General features: G+C 40.3%; 1 pseudogene; it reads right to left on the bottom strand.

The window, feature by feature from the left end:
• Positions 1–2,353, bottom strand: part of LOC109965815 (carbohydrate sulfotransferase 12-like) — a 5,566-nt pseudogene extending 3,213 nt beyond the window's left edge.
• Between the last annotated feature and the right edge of the window lie 5,394 nt (positions 2,354–7,747).

The following is a 7,747-nucleotide window of genomic DNA, read 5'->3' as shown; positions in this document are numbered from 1 at the left end:
TCTATTTTCAGGCGTTTCTCTCTAACTGAAAGTGGACAGGCAGTTAGCTGTGTCACTTACTTCCCTGATTCTGTTGTAAAAAACCCCTTACTCATGCTTCAGACTTGAGTGACCAGTTCAAGCCCGTCAGACTTCACGTCTGTAAAATAGCATAAATTAACAGTATCTTATCTATAGTTTCCAGAACGACACTTATCTTTACAATCTATTCTTGCACAATTTTCCAAGAAGATGAGAAATACTACAAGTTGACTCGAAGCTGAAAATTATAACTATAGTGCATGCATAAGAGCCAGGTTAATACTGATACATGGTGCTGTTAATGAAACACAGACAGTCATACTAAACTTTATCATTATAAAAGCAAAATAATAATAACAGTAAATAAAACGACTGTAACTCCTGAAATCCAATCCTAACACTTTGATGTTAAACAGTGCTTCAGTTGGCTAACACAGTAAATATTGACCAGTGATTCAGTGAACACATAGGGTGATATGTAACTACGTAAACATAACTGTGAGATAAAAGTATATAGACTTATGTGTGCTATAAAATAAAAAACCTTAACTAATCCTTTTCATATGTGCGTAAAAATAAAAATCACCCTAACAATAGAGTCACGGGGTCCTGATATGGCTTGCTCTGGTTCAAGACAAACATCACCCTTTTCCAGTCGGTATCTGCCACCTGTAGATAAAACAACAAGACTGTTGCCATGCCAGTGCATCTGTGATGCTTTGCTTGGGCAAAGCATGGCATTAGCCTAAATGCTAATATCAGCGCGCTAAGACACACAGCAATAACAATGCTAGCATGATGGTATAATGTAGACTATACAATCTTAGTTTATTGTATTAGAATGCAAACTGGCTAGTTAGCACTGAACACAAAGCACAGAGCTGAGGTAAATAAGCACACCATTAATTATTTACTGTTTACTTGATGATGGCCCAATGTAAATAACAGATCTCTGGGTAGTACTGTGCAAATACTGACCTGGGAGATGTGTATATGATAGACTCAAGTGCAAATTCAATAACATGAGTAATGCTTAGGCGTGCTCAGTAAAATAATTTTGTTCTTGGGGCAAAAGAGGCTAAACTGAGCAAGTTATTGAACAGCTGCAACAACCAAACTGTGTGCTATAAGTGTGTTGTGTGCGCTCATGTCAGTCACCTTGGGAATATAACAGTAGATGATGCCGTGAGTATCATCCACAATGAGGTTGTCCAGCTCTGAGTGACTTGTGTTTTCAAAACTGTGCTTCCCCACAGAAAATGTAATTTCATCACTTTCACAGTTTATTTGGAGCAGCCGCTTTCTCAGTGTCTGCAGCTGATGGTCCTTCTCACATTCCGCTGTCTCCACAGTTTAGCATTTGTATTGTGGCCAGAACAGTCTTGAATAGTTCAACAATTTACATCTGTTGATTAGTTTAGCATAAAAGTATTTGATTTTTCGCCCCTCCTGCTTTAAGAGAGGGACAATCAAAAGTGGTGTGAACCAATGTCTCCACTTCAAACATTTGCATCTCTAAGCAACCAGGGCCAACAAGAATGGCAGTCACCCATGTCCACAACATCAAATCTGCTTTTGAACTTTTGAGGCCAGATTCCATCCTGAACATTATTGTGGATTGCACCAATTTAGAAGGAAGATTATCTGATTTTCCCTGATCAGTACCTCAGGTTGCTGATGCTGATATCCTACTGGTAGCACAGCAGTCATTATTGACTCTGCAAGCCTTATGTATATTAGGAAAGAAGGCTGATTGGTCAGGCTACTTCCAGATGAATCTCAGTCCCTCCTGTTGTGTTGTCACACAGTCAGAATTTACCTTTGTACATGTGTAAAAGGTTTGGCCCTACAGTATGGTCCTTTTTTTATTAATACAGTTGTTAGTTAGGTCAGGTTTGACCAGGAAGATGAGGAAGAAAGTGAGGAACTGCTAAGCTGAGTAAATGTATTATTTAATTGGACTCTAATGAAGAACAGTGTTCTGTTGTGTGTGTGTCCAACTAACAATTAGTCTGCAACTAACAATGAATACCGGACAATGGGTTGTCTGCAGCTGCAGACATTGTCTGTCTAGGCTATTACAGGACAAAGCAGACCTGTGAAAATGCTAAACAGGCCAGGAGATCCTCTCAAATTGTAGGTCCCCCATCTCTGCAAACTGTTACATGACAAAGCAGAACTTGTGAAATACAAAGTGGACCTATGTGAAGATGCAAAACATGTCATGGTCCTACCCTGCTCCTCTTTTGTAAGGACTTCCTGTCCCTGGCTCACCCTGCCTACCAGGAGCTTTTGGGTTCATCACTCTCATCAGCTTCACCTGCTCCTCCATTGCTTGCACCTGTTTTCACCCCTATTTAAACAGCCCTCTCCCACCAGTAACCTGCCAGATTGTTCTTTGCTTTAGCCTAGACTCTCCAGCTGTGTTTTGCCTGATATTCTGAGATCCGACACCTTGCCTGTACTTTCTGATAACAACTATAGCCTTGCCCCTGTTATATGGACTGCTCTCTTGTTGCTGACTGCCCCGCCTGGACGCCTGACCTGAGTATCCGCCTTGCCCTATTGTTGCCAGCTTTGCCTGCTCTCTGTACTCCAGCTCTGCTGCCCGAACTAGTACTACATTGTTACTCCCTGGGACTGGCTCTTTAATTGGGTCCCTACCTCTACCCCTACGGAGGCTGCTCACGCTGCCTTCCCTGACAAAACAGGCCGTCTGGTTAATTAAAGATGCAGACATTATTTCTCCACAAAGTTCTGGCAGACAATTCCTACTCAGCAGTTCTTGACACTTATCAATACAGTTGTAATATATATATAAGCAAGGAAAATCAAGGTATAAGAGTAACTAAAGCTTATAAAATCCGAATATTATAATTCCCCCTTTTGATGTGATTTTATCATGTCATCAGTAATAAAGCATTAGATTTACCTGCATATTGCTGGGTTGTTTTATCTCTGTTAAATACAGTGAATAAACCATGAATAAATCAATATAGCTGTGAGGAAATAAAATACCCCATGGTCCCCACTGCTGAGATGCTGCAGGCACTGATCTCAGAGCAGTCTTTAGTTAATGGGCAGGACACTCAAAGAATGAAAACTCTGTGGTGAGATGTGTGCATGCAATAAGAAATCAATATGCAAACTGTAAATGTTCATCTGTGGTGAGATGTGTGCATGCAATAAATCAATATGCAAACTGTAAATGTTCCTTACTGTATCATCAAATTTATCCTTATATACATGTATATAATGTATCTGTGTTTGTACTGATGATTGTGCTTTTCCAGGGAAATGTAGACATGAGAAACACAGTTTTGGGGTCAGGCTGCTGCATTCTGCTGTCTCTCCCAGTTTGGAAACGAGGAAGAAGAAAATGATGAACTGACCATTTGAGTGTGCAGTACGCCCTCTGTAACAGGACAACAATAAACCATAGTGTCCTGGTTTTCTGTTGAAAAGAGTCAAAGTGTCATTTCCATGCTCATAATCAGTACTGTTAATTATGTTCATGTGTCATGTTTAGTATTATTCCACTAGATTGTATATTGTGACTATGTGCTCAGCTCACCCTGCACACGTCATGACTAACAGAACACAGGCAAGAAGAGCAGAGTCGATGCTGAGGTCATGTCAGCAATAAAAGTGTTCTAATCATACTGGAACACATGTTCAGCCTATGGTTGACAGTTGTGTCTCACTTTCACATTCTGTAGTCGGGTATATCACAGCACACAGAGTTTCACATGAAAGATAGGAAACGTCCTTCAGGCCTACACAGTCAGTTTCTCACATGGCTTTGTTCTGAAACTTTAAAACACATTTAATAACACAATTTTTATAAAACTATCCATCTATTGTAGTGGTAATTTCCCACTGACTTTTAGAAGCACTAATACTTAGAAGTAGAATTATAGTTTCATATATGTTTTCTACTTCCCTTTGCTTTACTTTCATGTTCCTAGACTGTGTGTCAAGAGTGGAAGTTCAGCTATAAGTGACCTTTGTGTTGCTATGCAGAAAAGTGTGATTTCCTTGTTAGCCATGAGTGTGACATTTCGTTTTAACCAGATCTTCCTTTGCAATTTGCAATTTCCTTTGCAATTCCTATTTGAAAAGCGATTATAAATACCCATAGACACTGTCTGCTGTTTTCAAGCCACGACCGTACTGCCTGACACACTCATTTGTATGCTCCTCTTTGCAAAGAATAAAAGACTCAAAGACAAATACTCTTCTCTAAGCTTTAAGTTTTATTTCAACTCTCATCCTCACATTTTTTAGAAAAGTTTCCACAACACTATTGTTATACCCCAGTTCTTTTATTGAACAGATCTGAATGGACGGTGTCCAACTTGCTTCAATTTAGTGCCGATTTATTTTTAAAGCCACAATAAAAAGTTACAGAAGCACAAACCCGGGTGGCTCCTGCTCCAGACTACTGCTGGAAGAAAGGAGACCCCGGAAACACACTTACACAGGCAGCTGTAAAAAACATCACTAGTTGGAGACAGTCTGACGTCTCCGTCTCATATCTAATGCTCTGCATGCGTCGAGCACAAGCCATAACAAAATGAAGAACTCCATGTGTGAGTATGTTGTATGCGTGATGTGTAGCTAAAACATTCTTTCAGACATAATTCTTACACAAGATTAATACAAAAATAACTGGTGTCAAGGTACCCTTTTCAGAGTCAACATTATCTTCTAACCTTGAAGCAAAGCACACATGAGCAGGCTTTGAATCTTACTAAAATGCATTAATAACACATTAAAGTCTAACACATTAAAGTCTAATAATTATCTGACTGATTTATTAATTTCTAACACTATCTATCAACAGTGGCAGCAGAATAGTAAGAAATCATTTGTTCCATGCACTTAATCACAGGTAATCTATGGCATAAAAAGTGCACAAAAGAAAAAAGTTTGCCTGCTGGACAAGCACTGGCCAGCAACACAAAGTTAGTTAGTTGTGGTTTTGTCATGAATGAGAAATGAACAACCAAAGACAAAACTATCAAACAATAAAGTGAAGTTAGACAGCATCAGACAGACTCTGCATGGAAGTTGTTACGTGGAGGTGAACATATCCTGATGCATCTCTACAAATCTGACTTGGGCTTTCATGTCCTCCAGCATCGACTCCAGCTCCGCCACTGTTGCAGTCATGTCAGTGAAGGATTCTCTCACATTAGTGCTGACGTCCGCAGTGTAGCCCTCCATGGCCTCCACCAGCCAAAGAGGCAGATATGTACGGGACCTCAGGGTTTTCGCTTTGGCCGTATTTCCATTAATGACCTCGAAAATGATTTCACGTTCTGACTCAATGTGTGCCTGTAGGGCAGGAAAGTAATGTGGGTTGTCAAATTAATTGTAATTTGCTTATGAAATCAGTGTATAGCCTAGGTTAGATGAAATTTTCTTCTTTTCAACCATTTATAAGTGACTCAATAAATTCAATGACTCACCTTTTTGGTTATTATGGTTTGCTCAACTTCCTGAAGTTGGTCCTTCATCTTCTCCTGCAATTTAAAAGTCACAACAGTCACTCTGTTAAATGTTTTGGCAGAATACAGCCAAAAGGCATTCAACTTCTGTCCATCCTGTTGTCTTACATTATATTACAAGGTATCATTCCATTTGCAACAAACACCTGTATCCAATACAAAGGGAACAGGAGCTAACATAACTGCAAATAGTTGTTAAAATAAAGAAAAAAGTGAGTGTAAACCTATGGAAACTACCACTGTTCCTTTAAATAACAACAACAACAACAATAATATTCATTTTACCACTAGTCTTTTCACTTCCTCCGAGTCCATACAGCAGGCCAGACCCATCATCAGGCTGATGACCACCACCAGGACTGTGGTGGTCCCGACATTAAACTTGCTCCTGGCTGCTGCCATCACTGCTTTGGGTGTAGAGACAGAGACAACACAATAGTGGATTTCCTTTGTCCTCGTCAGTCGTCAGGTTTTATAATGTTCAGTTGGGTTGGAGGAGACCAATGCGAAGATAGGGACGAGTTAGACTTTATTAGAGGAAACGAACCAACAGCTGTGCCATAAAACGGTCAGGACCCCGAAATGAAGGACTAGTGTACAGAGGCGCCGTGCACATTCGTCTTGAGGGAGCACCTCATCAGATTGATGGCTGTATAAACTATTATATTCTATTTTAGCGGTTAAGTGTTTTAGTTCATCTTAATAATAAAATGAAGAATTTAAAGGCACGTTTCTGTATGTTTACATTCTGACTGGTGCACTCGGACCCCCCTCTCTATTTCACTGTTTGGTTCCGTCCACTTGGGAACTTCCACTCCTCCACTCTGTGCGCTTTTCCCACAGGCTGCACTAGATAGTTTCTATTCTGTCAAATGGAGTAAGTCCACACCCAAGAGTTGCATGGGGAATCTGGTCATTTATAAAAGATACTAGTTAAAAGTTTGCAACACAAAATAACTGCGGATTTGTGTGATTTAAATCATTCTCTGTTGAGATTACGCACCACTAAACGCGGCAGAGCAAATCGAAAGGAAGCGTAAAAACCGCGATGGTTCAGAAAAGACGGGTGTGGTTGATGAGACTGGAGCTTCATCAGTACTGACATCCAGGCCTAGTTCAGCAGTGTGGTTGTGTAAAGTCATTGTACACTGATACTTTCTCTTCCTCCCAGGTCCTGTGCTCTGCCTCCTGGGTAGATGTAAAGAAACGCAAAGACACAGGAACTGACTGCTACAGCTGAAGCCCAACACACTGGTCTCCTGACTATCTGACCATTAAAGGGGAATTCCACTTATTTATACATATGAAAACTTGTTTACAGCTGTTGGAGGTTCAGCTGCACAAGTGAAAAAGTAAAGCTGTTTGTAGCTCTGATAAAAATCTGATTTAAAAAAGAACAATCCGTCATCAGTGGATTTCACTTTTAAAAATAACTCAGAGAAAAGATGATCTGCACTGAGTTGACAGTGATGCTGGGCAGTTGATGTTTGACCTCTGTAGTACAATTAATATCAATATGTATGAAACTAAAAAGTACAGAGTGTTAGATTTATGGTATTTTGGTTAATTCTGCATTTAGCTGGGCAGATATAACAGCAGAACACTGAAACACTGTGTTTAATAAAAATTATTTTAGCCTAGAAGGAAATGAAATGCAGGAGGCTGTTGACCCCATGGCCTGGTCTGGTCTGGCAGCCCAGTATGGCAGTGACTCCACCTTCAGAGCTGCAGGCATGTGAACGTAGGTTTGGACATCACAAATGGTGACAGTCAGTGTCTCAAGCAACAAGAGCTGTAGCTACTGGATTAGATCCATTAACTGTAGCTACAGCCTTAAAACTACAAGTCACCCAGCCCTAAGTGAAGAACCCTTCTTCTGTCATAGTAAATACGGTAGAATCAATGAGGCAGGTATGGTTCATAAGAAGGTCTTTGTCAGTTTTCTTTCCAACCTGGCATTGTCTCTACAGAGAAAGTGTTTGTATTATGTGGGGATAGGGGAGGAATACCTATACTGTCTTAATTTCTGCATAGACACTTACTTCTTTCTTTGTTTCCACCTAACTGCTTCACTTTAGGCATTGTTTTCCGGTTCCAATAAAACTGCTCTGCCTGTGTGTGTGTAATGGTTCTACCTTTGAGGTTTTCTCCTCTTCCTGGCTTCAGATCTAATCTCTGTTTTAGTGTCCCAGTGAACCCTATTTCCCTGGTCT

The sequence above is a fragment of the Monopterus albus genome, unplaced genomic scaffold (assembly GCF_001952655.1).
Source record: "Monopterus albus unplaced genomic scaffold, M_albus_1.0 scaffold104.1, whole genome shotgun sequence".
Lineage (NCBI taxonomy): Eukaryota > Metazoa > Chordata > Actinopteri > Synbranchiformes > Synbranchidae > Monopterus > Monopterus albus.
This window is presented reverse-complemented; position numbering and strand designations above follow the sequence as displayed.